Source organism: Stegastes partitus, unplaced genomic scaffold, assembly GCF_000690725.1.
Source record: "Stegastes partitus isolate 25-593 unplaced genomic scaffold, Stegastes_partitus-1.0.2 Scaffold2359, whole genome shotgun sequence".
Lineage (NCBI taxonomy): Eukaryota > Metazoa > Chordata > Actinopteri > Pomacentridae > Stegastes > Stegastes partitus.
The window spans coordinates 14,784-28,985 of record NW_007580090.1 but is presented as its reverse complement, the minus strand read 5'-3'; positions in this window follow the sequence as shown (position 1 = coordinate 28,985).

Below are 14,202 nucleotides of genomic sequence, written 5' to 3'. Positions count from 1 at the left end.
GCCTCATCATGGCAGGCAGGGGCAACTATATCCCTCTACTGATAGGTATTTATGGATTTGTAAAAGCTGCACAATCACACACCCATACTGCATACAGTCCATCCAAGTCAGCTGTAGCTCATTCTTTAATCCGTGTATCGGTTATAATGAAACCTGCAGTCAACAGTTCCGTAATAAAAACCTCCCTTGTTCGGTTTTTGTTGAAAGTGTTTTGAAGTGGTTCAACCGTGTGGTCATCATTTTAGAGGAGCTGCTGAACTATGCTGCATCATACTGACAGGTTGTTCTGTTGTTTCATCCACTACGTTCATCTCAGTGGGGATAAATACAAGAAACAGCTCCGTATAATCCAGTCTGACTGCCGTGGAGGTGGGATTTCTATCACTGGACTGCTGTATTACACTGCATTAGGTTTAGCATGCGTCCCTAATAAACTGGCATACTTAAGTCTTTTTATCTTATGTCTGCATGATTCCATCAAATGGAAATATCTGACAGTAAAAACTGAAACAACAACTAAAACTAAAGGTCAAAACATCAAGAGGTTTAAGCCCGGTGCATATATATGCTTGTTTCATCAGCCCGTCAACCGCAACACGGCTTCACCGTAGCCTTTGGTTGCAGAGCCAGAAGGGCAACGATTCAAAGAGGCGGCGCTGACGTCGTAATGGACAGCTCTGCTTTCAAGTGGAGTTTCTCTGAGGCTGTTGAAGTCCTCCTCCACTTCCTGCCTCTGCACCTAATGCTGAGTGCGTTCGCCTGCCTGATGTGGAAAGTCACCCGGGAATGTAAAACACGTCATATGACGAAGGTGTCGAGTCGCCTCACGTTTGAGTAGGTTGTTACAAAAAAAAGAAAAGAAAAGAAAAGTTCAAACAACATCTTGTGGGGCTTCACCTTGTTTGTTTGTCAGTGGAAAAACTGCAGTGATGAGCTGTAACTGTTCTCCACAGAGGAGGGACATTTCAGTTTTATGTCAAAGGTTCACACATATCAGGAAGCGCGAGAAGGACCCCCTCCAGGTTTTTACCTTGTTAACATGTTCATTATATGCTAGAAGACACATCATGAGCTAAATAAGCAGTGAACACCACACAGACTAAGACTTTCAGAGTTCTATGCGTAACAAACTCTACAGAACCAATCCTGTCAGCAAACAACAGAACAGGACTCTTTGTATCATTATTTTTCAGAATTGGTTTCCTGATCAAACATAAGTGGCTAATATTACAACTTTACGTGCAGTGCAGTCGTTTTTACATCGTTTCAGCAGGTGAGCTGGTGTGCTGAGCTGCAGCGAGCGGTGAAAGTGTGGGTGTAGCTCGAGGCAGCAACTTCATAGATTAACACATCCAAAGAGCCTGCGGTGTGAAGTTACATCGAAGTCGTTTTAAGGCGGGACGAGAAGACTTTCATGGAAAATCTTCTTAACTTTGATACAGAGATGAGTTTTTAGTGCTTTAATCGATGACTGAGGAGGGACAAAAAACATAAACCTGATGCATCGTTAAACGGCAAATGGTCTGCACGTATTCGGTGCTTTTCTACCTCAAAGCATTTAGCAGTGTTTCCCATTCACACACCATTCAAAGTGCTCGCCTGCCACCAGCGGTCCGGCACGAGGACATTTCAGCATGCAGAGGATCCAACTGCCAACCTTGCAATCAGTGGAATACCTGCGCCACAACCTGGCCCAGTTTGGATGCTGGTGTCGGATGTAATCCTGGCAGGAGACAAACCTTAACCCCCTCTACGCCTACAAGCTTCTCCCAATTTACACCACAATACACTTCCTGCTGTAAGAATGACATAGATACGGGTGAAATTTAGATTTTAATGATATGTTGGGGGCGCAGAAACAGTTGCATTTCCTCAATATTTTTTATTATAAATCTCCAGGAGAAAATGTTATTTTTAAGCTGCACTAGTTTGAACAGCTACGACTTGATTCTGGTCGCAACTGAATGTGTACGCTGTTGCTCGTATGTTGTGTGGAAAGTCATATACTAAGTCAGATGTGCACACAGAAAGGTTTGAAAAATAAATTAAATTAAAATTTTTAAAAAATCCAGCTATGTCCAACTACACTGAATACGAAGCAGCTAAATGACAGATAATGTCCCGCTTCATATTTGGTGCTTCCATCCTCGTCCTCGGGGGCGTCACGGTTCACACAGAGGTTGACTTCTTGGGCAGCTGAGTGGCTGTAAAAGCGAAGACGCCACGTGTGGGTGAAAATGTATTTCCAGGGGGCTGACAGAGTATTAGGAAGAATGTGGGCGAGGTCGTAACCAACACGACCCGACTGGCACCGTGCCCCGCTGCCTCCTCACGAGATCTCACCCTATTTGTGGAGGATTTGGTATCCGAGCGCAGCAGTGAGTCACATGTACCCTTACAGTGTGCTGCAGCAGCAGCAGCAGCAGCAGCAGCTCTCGTGGACACTCCGGCGCTGCATGCTCATATCTGAACCCGACGGTGTATTGCACTTTCATTTATGCACCACTGCTATTTATACTTGATAAGCAGCAAGCAGACTAACTGCTGCTGAAACACCGAGGCACGCAGGGGGAGCCTGGCTGACATTTCCCACTGTGACTTTGGTGCGCTGTGGGAAATCCCATTTCATCTGATGTTGATTAAACCAGGTCAGTCACTTGATAACAATGGCGCTCGGAGGGATAGTCTCGTCTGCAATAGGTCACACAGGGAACTGGTTGGCTGCCGTCCAGCGGGATTCATCCGTATTAGAAGCTGCACATCAGCAGCCGACATCTAATCAAATCAAACATAACTTTATTATTGAAAGGAGGACATTTAATGGTCAGAGTTGCAATGAACACACAGAAACATGATGTAAGACAAATAATGAAACGGTTTTCTATGGAATCCGTCCTTCCTCTTTACATAAGACAATAAATAGCCAACAACAAATTACAAGTTCTAACTGGTCGGTCCACCACAGTGTTTGTTTTCATCGTTCACGCATACCTGACAGTCATTTAACAAACAGATTAAAGGACTATAGTCAAATTTAAGCCCAAATAAAGAGGCTTATGTTCGTTTCCATGCTGCCGTACGACTGCATTTAAACACTTTCAGCTCTGGTTCTCTGCTGATTGTGACAAACGCTTTTAAGCAGTTTACACTAAAGATTTGTTCATGTTTTTAATTTCAAACTGAAACGGCTGAGATTGTTTTGTTTTCCAGCAAGTTTGAAACATATGATGTCTTTCTTTTTTGTTTTTTAAATTCTAAAAATTTGTCATAGCAAGAGACTGTAAACCCAGAACGAACTGGCGGATTTTCACGATGGTCCTTGAACTCATCATGTGCAACTTTTGCTCCCTAAACTAAACCAAATCTAAATTAAAACTAAAATTGTGACATTTCATCAAAATTATTTCAAAAATGTGTCAAAAATAAACCGTTTACTTTATCTAAATTCTGCAAAAAGCTAAAAATTCTGTGACCCTCAACAGAACCAGGAAGCCATGAGTGACTCAGGTGTGATGAACACTCAAATGACAATAATTCCTGCATTTTTCATCTGAACTGCCCGCTCAGCGTAGAAAGGAGGCAAGTACAGAAATGAATAAAAAATAGAAAATACTTATAGCATGTAGTAACAACTGTGGCCACTTGGAAAAATGTTGATCTGAAGTTTTAAAAAAATTTGTAAAATAAATAGTAAAAGAAATTCAACTTTTTAAAAATCCTTTATGGCATTATAACTGTGTTAGAGTTCGCAGTGAGTAAAAATGTGACAGAAGCAAAGGAGGGAAAAGCCCAGGAACTGTACAAAGGGTTAACTAAAGTTTTTAAGATAAGATATTCATCTCAGCTTTTAAGGCGACCTTTTTGACTCGTGACCCTTTAAAGTCCAAAACTTGTGAGAGGTAGGTGGAACTGTCCCCTATTTAACCAGGAGGAAAAAATTAGAGAGAAGTCTAAAAGTCAAAAACAATAATATTTTGTGCAGAGGAGTTCTTTTTTTCCTTTGTTTTTAACTCTGACAGTTTACATTCAGCCGATGACCTTTGAGTTCAGAACCACTGTTTTCTGCCACTTCACTTGCTCCGTTTGTTCTGCTACCTGCTGTTTCCAAGGTTAAAATGAACTTTGCCAGGTTGAAAAATCAAGCAAAAAAAAATCAACATAAATCGAGGTTATTCAACAACAGGATTGGGCTTTACTGACATTTAAACTGAACGGTCGCAGAGAAAATCCAACGGGGCTGGAGGTTCTTATCTACCGAACCAGTGTTTTACGGTTTACATCCTCCTTCCTTAAGCTCCTTCCTGGGAGGGAAAAAAAAACACAGTTTTAATCTGGATGGAGGGCTGAGATAGAGACAACCGAACGCATTTGCAAGTTTAACCGACTTAGCGTGGAAGTGTGAAAAGCCGTTGAGTAAAAGCTCTCCTTCACCTCGATGAATCCACTTCCTGGGGTAATGGGCCGTGGAGGATCTGCAGGATACAAGATCTGCCTCTAACTAGCTGGATGTAACGTCAGCCCCCCTTTGAGCTGCACGTTACTAAACTGAACCAACTCCAGCTGCTGCGTATCTCTGCTGTAACGTGAACCGGCCGGAATGCGCAGCAGTGCCGATGCTAGCACGATCTGCCACCCATCTTTCATCGACAACAAGCTCATTACTCCCAAAAATCCCTCTCGAACACCAAGGCGACGTACAGAAGAAGCGATCGTGGAGGGCGGTTAAAGGTCTGACCTGGTCTGTTCCGGATCTGAGCTCGCTGATCACCGCAGCGAGACCTCGAGGCTCCAAAGTCCCTGCAGCAAAGCCAAGACAGCTCAGGAGTTATTTACAGAAACTGCATGTCATATTCAGACGTCTGAAACGTTCCCGCCATGCAGCAGGGGATCCTCGTCACTTAGCACAGCGCGAAGCACAGTTCGGGGCTTTCTTCAAGAGCCTCATTAGCAATCTGTATTTCTGAGATTTACCAACTGACACGCTGACTGACAGCTGCTCCAGAGGAAAGCCAGCAGGCAAAAAGGGAGACGCTCAGAAAAAGAGGCACTTCCTAAAATCCCCCCCCTCCCCATTTACAAAGCACAGATCTCTGCTCACTCTGTTATCCAGTGGAAGTGTGCTGCAGGATTCTTTCGCTGCCAAACCAGAAATAAATTGGCTCTGACTTTCCAGCTACTCTTTGTAATGAGTCAGCGTTGCTAATGTTTCTCTTCACACAGCTGCTGGCCCCATAAAAAAGTCCATTTTGCGCTGCCAAAGGACCACACATATGAAGAACTGGGGACATTTCAGCCGGCTCTTCCTGCGTCTCTTTGACTCACATGAATAGATACAAATGAGACCACAAGGAGGGATGAATGCACCTTTTTTCCTTTTTGCTACTTTGAAAATCGGCGCAATCAGACAAAAACTAACAGCTGATGGAGGCACCGTTTCAAATCAGGCCGCTATCAGGTTCAAGGTGCGGAGAGAGACAGCGTCCCCCTCTACGTCTTTTTAGCCGGGGAGCCAGTGAAGTCACCACAGCTGCTGCCGCTCTGCCACCGAGGCCGAATGAAAGGTCGTCCCTCCAGCTGAGGGCCGTAAATTCAAGACGTAAAACGGGAAAGACGTACGCTCCACTCAACAGGTGCAAGCTCCAGAATGAACAGTCAACCCATTTCTTTTTTTTTTTTTCCTCTAAAGGAGCAAGGACAAAGAGGGGTGAAACAGGAGCATTCAGACCTCGAGAGCTCACGATGCTCAAATGGCCTTAATTAAAACAACGATCGTCCTTCATGAAACCTCTGCAAATTCAAGAACCGAGGCAGAATCTTGGCTCGTCTTGACTCATTTCGGAGCCGTAAATTTTCCTGAATGCAGTCGTATAAACAATAAGGTGGCCGTATCTGACACGCACAGCGGGCGTCAGGTCTTCAAGCTGAAGGATTTAAAACTAAAAAAACCCTCTCGCCTGTTTTTATTTTGCATTTCTTACTTCCTCATGATGAAATAAATGACACAGGAGCTAATGAAAGTGAAACAGTGACCTCAGTTGTATATTGAAGTGGAGCCTACAGGACATGAATAATGCATGAACGCTTATTTTTGTTGTTTGGGATTTTCTAACACAAATCTGCTCGCTGATCCACGTTTAATTTAATCGCTACGTGACAGCTCAACCGTTGCTCGAAATCGGCAACCCACGCTCTGAGATATTAGTGTGTTCAGTCCTTTGAAAGCAGCTTCGGAGTGTGAAGATTTCTGTGGATAAACACTCGTCTTAAGGTGACACCGCAGACTGAATCTATCTCCCGAGTATCAAACAGTGACTCCACATGAGAAGCGGCTTCACAAAGCTCCGCTGTGATCAGCTCAGTGGATTCAAGCTTCGCATCAAAAAGCATCCTCAGAAACTTCTTCAACTACTCCTGCAGCGCTTTCTACTCGTCCACTGTCTGTCCCCTCACCCTCACTGTCTTCTCAACCCTACCAACACAAGACTTCTAGATGATATCATGCGTTGCAATAGCCCACCGTGTCATTAAACTGACAGCTAACTCAAGTTGCGTTCACATCACGTGGGCTTAATTATTCGGTGAAAAAATGTCTTTTGAGTTCTCCAAAACCCAAACCGACACCTTCATCTTCAATTTAGTCTGATGGAAGTCTAAGAAAACAGGACAATATTCAGATTTGAGAAGCAGGAAACGATGTATTTGCAGCAATTCACTGAAAAACTACTTGAGTTGTTACCTAAATCGTTCCTAACCAACCAACCAACCAACCAACCAACCAACCACTTTCTTGACTAATCATTTTCTACTCGAGCGCAACAGAGCTACCAAAGAGTTTAAATACCAGCCCTGTCTCTCAAAAATGATGCTTCTGCACAACTAAACTGCCTTCTACATTACATATGGAGGAAAACACTTCTTTTTTGTTTCTAATGTTGGATTATGGCTGTTTGTGACGCATCGCCAACATTCAAGTTACAACGAAATCCAACTGAAAACATGGATCACACATTTTCTATTTCAGGATATTCAGACCTTTTTGAAAAATAATTTGACAAGAGTAACTAAATTCTCATTTGAAAGTGTCTGTTATGAAATGCTTTTCAAGTATTACATAGGAAATGCAACCAATAAATAAAATACTGAGACTTTCTGTGACACTGGCAGCAACTACAGTCGTCCTCAAATTTATTCATAACCTTCCATTAAAGAAAAGGCAAAATTCACAATTAGTGACTCAAATAAATAAAAACTGAAAATAGTAATAATAAATAAAAATTTGCTAAATTATAATTTAGTGAAATAAGACATTGCTTTTGAATTGTGGTTGAAAAGAATAATTAAAAAAAAAAAACTGTCTCGGACAAATTAGGGCACTTTGCTGATGAGCAGTGGGTTAAAATACCTGTCAACAGGTGCAGAAGTCTGACTGAGAGTTACAGAAAACACTTGATTGCAGTGATTGGCTCAAAGGGTTGTTCAACAAAATATTAGTTTACAGCTCCCATCATGCTTGTTTGCTTGTGTGTGTGTTTTTTTTGTTGTTTGTTTGTTTTTTTCTGTTGAACCACAATTCAAAAGCAACGTCATGATTTTCATTACATTTCTATTTATTATTACTTTTGTCAATTTCAACTTATTTCAGTGATTTTTTTCCTTCTTTAATGGGAGGGTATGAATACATTTGAGGACGACTGTATGAGCGAACAGCAGCATCAACACTCACCAGAAAACTTTATTAGAAAGATTTCCGCTTTCACAACAGTCAAGGGTCAAAGCTGAGAATATCAATTGTTAACAACCAATAAATAGCACGTAACACATGATAAGGAAAAAGATCATCTCTCATTTTATTCTTAATGTAACAGATAATCTGTTTGCAAAGCAGGAAAGTGGATTTTTTTATTTTATTTTAATGGCAATTTAAGAAGCTTGAAAGCCAAAACGCAGATTGTAGGTCACTCAGAAGAGCCACTGGGTCACAATCTAAGTGGATAAACCGCCGATACAGTGTGATTCCTACTTCCTGAGTACATCAGCGTGACATTGATCCAACGCGCAGCAGAGACAGTCAGAAGACGCATATGATTCCTATGGAAAGCCGTCATGCTCGCCAACGGTGATTTAAGACCGACTGTTCTCAATGACATTCATGGAATTTCATCCGGTTTATTCTTCTTTCATCTCCACATCCAGCCGCTAAGAAACATCCCACACAAATCCAATAAAGGAACAACCAGGCCTCACATTAGCACTCTGATGGGACAGCGTTTATTTCCTGCTCTAAGAATGACACCATTATCAAACTCCGAAAAATTTAATTAGGGTCTTTCCAATTCTTCTCGGCTCCTCAATTGCTCCTCACAGAGAAATGACGAAGAGCTTAGGAGAATTTATAAGGAAGAGTTCAAACTTTAGGAAATATTCTTGCGAAAACTTATTGCCTTTGTAGTTAATCTTTTTTTTTTTTTTTTTCCTCCACTGACAGCTTTGACATTTTCCATGATGCCGGTTCATCTGGTTGACCTAACTGTGAACCATCGGATGCTGTAGATAATGAAGATACAGCATATCTGATTTTTCTAAATGTCACAAGGAATTCTGTGTAGTTTTTTTGTGCCTAGAGGGCAGCAGCTGAAGCATCTGCATGTACAGGAAGAAACAGTAATAAAACAGAAACAGTCAAGGCATGAAGCTCATACCAATGTGACACTTGACAAATGAACTTCCAGGAGATGAAAGATGCTGCTATTCACATATTGAGGCATAACTACAGCTCTGCTATTAAACATACCGCCGAGAAAATGCCTGTAAAAATTTTATTTTTTAGTAGATGAAGCAGTAAAAATGAAGAAGTCTAATTGCTTAACTAAGCTTCTGACACAGCTCCAAGGCCTGTAGCCCTCTGAACTTTTTACTCACCGTGGGGCTCATTTTTAACCACAATATAAAGTCCTGCACCTCTATGGAAACAACACAACCATATCTAGAAGTAGAGGGGGCTCAAATGTGTACTTTTTGCAGTATGGCACAGGTTTAATGTAAGAAATCATTACAACTTTTTTTTTCCCCCCCCAAGTGCCCACAGGTGCAAAAAAAAAAGACAACTCTCTACATGTGATAGATACTTTCCTAGTTCCATTTTTAATTTGTTTCCGTACTCATCTCCCTTCTGCTCTGTACAAACACAGCTTGCATGTGAGCAAAATTCAGCCAAAAAGTCCCTGAATTTTTTGTCATGAGACTGAAGGTCACAGCTGAGTCGGTCATGGCTTCACAGTTGTGCCAAAAAGCACAGATTTCTGTTTGTTTAATTTTTTACAGATTCTGGTTAAAGCAAATTAGTTATTTTTGGCAAATTTTTTTCAAATGTGACATTAAGAATAAAATTGAGGTTGATGTTTGCCAATTAAACAACACATTGCACATGTGTAGTTCAAAGACAGTTGGGAAGTTCCATATATGTTTTCAGTTTTTATAATAAATGGTGTAATTTGACTGATTTGTTTGGGGGGGGGCAGAAGGTTAAAAGGTCGTGACCTTTCTGACCAAGCTGTCTGGACGGCGGACGCCAATAAAAAAAAACGTGTTTTCCGGCAACACGCTTGTGCCTAAGACGACCTCTCCAGGCCGCCAGACACACGACCTGTGATTCTTCACCCGGACCCCTGTAACCTCGACACTACACATCCCAGCAGGCCTGTCATTTTAAGTAATAACCAATAGCTAACCCACCTTCACAGGACGCTGGAGTTTCAGTTTGAGGCACCGCATTAATCAGCAACTCGAGGGACATGTGAACCTGGAAGCTTTGTGTCCTCTATTCCACATTAAGGGCCGGTTGGTGATTAATTGCTGCCTCTTGACAATGAAACTGCAGGTTTAGCTGTGAAGTTTTAATTCAGCTTCCTTTATCTGGGTCGCAGGAGTTGGAGCATGTCCCCACTCCACCATTCATTTCTTCGGCCGCCTTTGAACTCCCTCAAACATGGAAGGCTAAATATTTACACGTCGGCCCTTGCTTGTTTAATGTTAACGGCACACTCGCACTGCAGAGTAAATGAATGAAAAAAGCTTTAGACAAAACACCTCCAGCGGCTGATGAGTACCAGGCCCGCTCCACAGTGCCGGTCCCACAGGTTCAAGCTCCTTTTCAGGGCATCACTGGGAGACGGGGACCCGGGGGTCGGCTCGGGGGGCTCAGCGGAGAAGCGCAGCCCTGCTGACGCTGCTGTCTCTGTGAAAAGAGGCAATCTGTGCATTTAGAGTTGGCTCAGGTCCAGAGAGATTAAACCGAGGTGGGCCGGAGCGCCATGTGAGGGCATTACAGACAAAGCCATCTGATCAGCTGTGAGCGCAGCATTCATCACCACAAAAGAATGAGGCGTACAAAGGCGTGCACCAGGGAGGGTTTTTGCTTCTTTTTTTTGTCTTAATTAACTATTTCTCAAACCCCTCCCCTAAACATTTTTCGTCCAATCATGGCTTAGCGACTGTAACCGGGTGAAGCAAGCAGATGAAGATTTCAGTAAATAGTTAAAGTGGGCTTTTAGAACAGAGAAGAGAGAAAAGAAACCGATTTTAAAAAGTTTGTTAACAGAATCTGACGGCAGGTTTGGTTTAATATCCACAGAGGCACAGAAAGGAAGCCGAGCTGAGCTGTGTGGTGAGTTTAGGGAAGTGGCTAAACTGCTTTACTACAACTTCTGTGTTTAGTACATGATGCACAAAGAGACAGAGATCGGTTTTTCTCACACACACACACATTCAATGGAAAAAGAGAAGTTGTGAAACTACGAAGAACATGAATGAATTTATGGTTCAGAATTCTTAGGTTTTGATCCATTTGGTCCAATAACATTTGGAAAGTCAAGATGAGTTGTGTTATTATCTACAGCAACTTTTATCAGAGTGAATGAGGTGCTGATTGTGATAGAGCATCTGGGTCTTATTTTATCCAAGGCTGTTTTAAGACCAATGATTGTTTAGTGCTAACGATGGTCCTGCATGCTATTATCAGAGCTTAAACTACACTCAAAAACATCTGTTCGTCCAATTTACAGAAGCTTGGAGCCTTTACTCAGGCAGCATTAGTGAAAATAAAGAGTGTAAACTAAGCAGAAAAGAGTGGAAAAAAAGGCAATCAGATGTTTGTTGGTCTCTGATGTTAAAGTTGCAACAATTAGTAATATTTAATCAAGTAATTTTTAAAAGAAAAGAAAAGAGGTCTAAATTCTCTACTTTCAACTTCTTACATGTGAATATTTTCTGGGGATTTTTTTTTACTCCTCTGGACAAAACAAGACATTTCAGGACTTTGTTTTGGGATTCAGAAAACACTGATGGACATTTTTGTAGATTAAGCAACTAACCAATATCTTTGTTGATGTCACACACACTGTAAAAACAAAAACAATAAACCTGTAAGAAAGCAACGGGAGGATCAAAAAATACCAGAAAATAGTAAGTTAGTAGCCAAATCCATTCAAAATTACGAGATTCAATACAAATTCAGCAGTTTAATCTATGATTTTATGTATTTATTTTTTTAAACGAGCCATTTAAGTAATTCTGAAAGCATTGTAAATATATTTTAAGTCTTTTGAAGTCCAAAAAATATCAGTTTTGTTTAAGAAATACAAATGTGGGGGGGTTGGTTCACAGTTACAAGTTCTTAATGTTACTTTACATTAGACATGTCAATTCACAGATTATTTTTTGTAATTTAATTGGTATTTTTAAGCATTTCAAGAGTGTGTAAAAACCAAAATAAAGAGTTAAAATCACATTTTTTTACAGTAAATGCAGCTATTAGGTTCATACATTATATACTATATTAGGGTTGCTAAGTCGCCTTAGCATCAGTTGGTCAAATCTGCCAACAGCAAGCGCCATTAGCTAAAATTAAAACAATGCCTTTATTCTACGTCTGTTTGCAATCAAAGACCCACAAATCTGCAACTGAAACTAAAACTGAACAGCTTGACTGAGCAACAGCAACAAAGGGAGGCGGGACTTAGAGACCAGTCAATTAATCCTGTCACCTGTATTTAGTGGGGCCAAATGGCAGCGGAGAAGTGTGAAAATCTGATTGCATCTGAAGCCTTTAAGCTGCTTCTTTCTGAGCTAAAGCAACCAGAACTGCTCCTGTGACAATTTTCTCTCCGAGAGTCGTGGAGCCGAAATGAGTAAGAATTCAGGAGTTTTGGTGATAGTTAAGATCCAAAAAAGAAAAAAAGAAAAAAGAGAGGATGAAGGCAGTGAAGTGAGAGAGCAGTGAGGGTTGGATTGACTCGACTCTTTTATTCTTAATCCTTAATCAGTTTACATTTGGAGATCCTGCTAATTCTCCCTAAACGAAGCATCTGTTTTACTCGCCGCTAAGTCGAAAAAGTGCCTGGGTCAGTCTGAGAGGAGCAAGAGTTCAACCAAGTGGGAAAATAATCAGCGGGGGGAGGAAGCTTTTACTAAATGTGATCAAGGAACAAACGTCAGCTGTTGGGGCTTCAGTAAATCTCTCAAATGCTTTGGACACAGCTTATCAATGAAAGGACCAGCTGTAGGACATCAAAGAGCCTTTTCTTAACGTTCTGCAGCCACATGTATAAAGCCGTGCATTATGAGGCCATGCTAGGGTTGCTTCATGTAATGTCAGAGTGCAACCAAGCGATCCCCCACGCTTCAGGACAGCAATCTAATCAGCGGCGAATCAGCAGCAACCGAAAAAAGAAAAAAAAGTCCCGTCCTGCTTCTCCCCGATAGAGAAAAGAACAACAGCCATCAGCAGGAAGAGGAAACAATGTCCAATGTCACCACGGAGGAGACGGCAGGATAAGACGCGCTCAGTTCTCCAAATCCTGAGGGTTAAACAAAAGGACTGCACGTTTCCAACAATTAACGGGGAGTTTCGGGGGGTCTTCTCGATCCAAGAGTTTCCTCATGAATCTCAGACAAGCAAAGACAATCTGCTGTGCGAATGAAAGGCTCACGGAGACATGGCAGACGCTTCGGGGACGACGGCGTTTTCAGTCTGGTGCCGCATTTGTCTCATTTGGCACCAACTGATGATTAGATTCACAAGTACAAGTGCATCATTCTAATCAGACACAGAAAAAAAATGAATCTGGCACACGGAAAACGCTGAAAACTGTGAGGGTTGGACGGCTGATAACAGAAAATGTTGCTTACTTTGGATTAGAGTGTCGATTTATTGATTAATTAATCCTCAGAAAGAGAAAATGTCAGAATGTCTTCGTTTTATATGATACTAAACTAAATATATTCAGGTTTTCAGACCAAAAGAGTCATTTTGATGTATTTTAAGGTCAATCAACTTACTAATGAGCAGATCAGTTTCTAATTAAAGTAATGTCAAGGGAAGCTCTCGTCATGTGACTCACATCCATCCAAGAATCCTGAAACCGAACCCTGCGGAGAGGTGTCAGCGGGTAGATTAAATGTATTGATATCTTCATGTGGTGTCAAGAGCTGCCAGGTTCAGACAGCAGAATTATAGCACCACTGATCTTTTATTATGACTCAATTCATTCATTAACACTAAACTAACTGGAAGCTGTGTTGACAATCAGCTAAGTCATGTTTTTAAAAACAGAAATGTCTCATTTTTCAGCTTCTCACGTTTGAATATTTGTCATTTCTTCAAGTTAAAGATTTTGTTTTCTATTTCCTGACAGGTGGTAATGAGAATTGGCTGCAGCCTGAACTTTCATTGATTAATCAATCTAACCTTTTCCATTGAGACGTCTTCAGATGGTTTATTCTGACCCAATGGTATTCGGTTTACTATCATACGTGAACAGCTGCAAATCTTCCCATTTGAGATGCAGGAGTTGGTGGATATTTGGCTTTTTATAGTTGCCTCTTACTGGGGACAACTACACCAGTCTGTGTGTCTGAACAGCTGGTCTCTAGCTGGACTGCTGAGGTTTAACAGTTTGATGTTTTACAGGTGAGCTGTGGGTCAGAATCATTAGATTTTGGGGTCAAAGTCATTTCTTGAGGTCAGAGGTCACCTTTTTCAAAAACTGCTGTAAACCTTTAAAATGGTAGGAGGTAGTGTTTTGGTACTTGGTGCAGATAAGCAGCCATGTTGGGGCTTTCCGTTGGCGAGGCTACATTTGACCTTGGGTGGTATTTCAAGGTCTAACTCAAGGGCAAAAATTGTGACTGTAGCTTGAAAACGGT